The sequence below is a fragment of the Octopus bimaculoides genome, chromosome 15 (genome assembly GCF_001194135.2).
Source record: "Octopus bimaculoides isolate UCB-OBI-ISO-001 chromosome 15, ASM119413v2, whole genome shotgun sequence".
Taxonomy (NCBI): Eukaryota; Metazoa; Mollusca; class Cephalopoda; order Octopoda; family Octopodidae; genus Octopus; species Octopus bimaculoides.
The window spans coordinates 5,005,352-5,006,603 of NC_068995.1; the positions used below are offsets into that span (position 1 = coordinate 5,005,352).

At 38.1% G+C, this 1,252-nt stretch overlaps 1 protein-coding gene across 1 annotated transcript in view; it reads left to right on the plus strand.

Annotated features, from left to right (window-relative positions):
* LOC106874528 (guanine nucleotide-binding protein G(i) subunit alpha) overlaps positions 1–1,252 on the plus strand; it is a 79,824-nt gene that overhangs the window by 61,889 nt on the left and 16,683 nt on the right. The window lies entirely within an intron of this gene.

Consider the following 1,252-nt stretch of genomic DNA (forward strand, 5'->3'; position numbering starts at 1 on the left):
TCCATTCAGTGTCAAATGTCATGCTTGTTTATTCACAAAGTTTTGAATTAATCGTGCATTATCTTGTAGTTTTGAAATTTTGATGATCTGATTGTGTATTTTTAAACTGACTTTCCAAGATAGACATGAGAAACCAGATCTGGCCGGTTTGAACACAAAAACTGGAAACATATTTGGGCCAGATTCGGGTAATTTAAATGCTAAAAAAAACCCCACTAGTATTGTAGGGCAGGTATAAGAGGCCAGATCCATCTGTCTGAATATGAAACAAAATATTTTGGCTGTATATGACCAGTTTAAGCCTTTAGGTGGTGGTGGTGGTGTTAATAAATGAATGAAAGAATGTTCTACAAATAACTTTTTGAACAGGAATTTCCTCTCCTCCCCACCACATTCCATTGAGCCAACAAGGGAGCCTCAGCCTAGTCTCTCAAAATGCTGGAAATAGCAGCCAAATCTCCATCAAATCCCATCTCTGCATTGTCTTAGAAAAGGACACGTCAGATCACTTGGACATGGTTTACTTCTCCCTGTCTAGGAAAAGAAAATGATGAGATGATCACATTTGGAATGTCTTTGATAGTAAATCTAAATAACAGCCACCAAATTCCATTCTCTGTCTCCCCCCCCCCTTCTCTTTCCTCCCCCCTTCTCTTTCCTCTCCCTTCTCCCTCTCTCCCCCTCCATCCATTAACTATATCAATGAAGAACATTTGCCACCTTATTCACTGATTATTCCCTTTGTCATTTAGACTTATTAATTATTCACAGTAAATGAGGAGGGATTAGACACCAGGGAAGAATCCTTTTGGTGTTAAGTGCTGTCCCTTCATGTTCTGAGAGACGAAATCATATTGGAGCTAGCATTACCTTTAATCCTTCCAGAGTTGAATAGATTAAATACCAGCAACGTGTGCTACAGATGTGCGACATAGACAATTAATGTTAATTTAATCTGTACACTAGATTGCTCTCACCATCATGGGAGCAAGGAAGGCCTTTATATATGTATATGTCTGTCTGTAGGTGCAGGCATGGCTATATGATAAGAAGCTTGCTTCCCAACCACATGGTTCTGGGTTCAATCCCACTGCATGGCACCTTGGGCAAGTGTCTTCTACACACGCATATATATATATTTTCCTACATATTTGTATTGTCTTTCGTGCGTATGTATTAAATCTAATTTTGATTCAACTCCTTTTTTTTTACCTCCATTTTTTTTAATACTATAATGAAATTTTAAAACTGT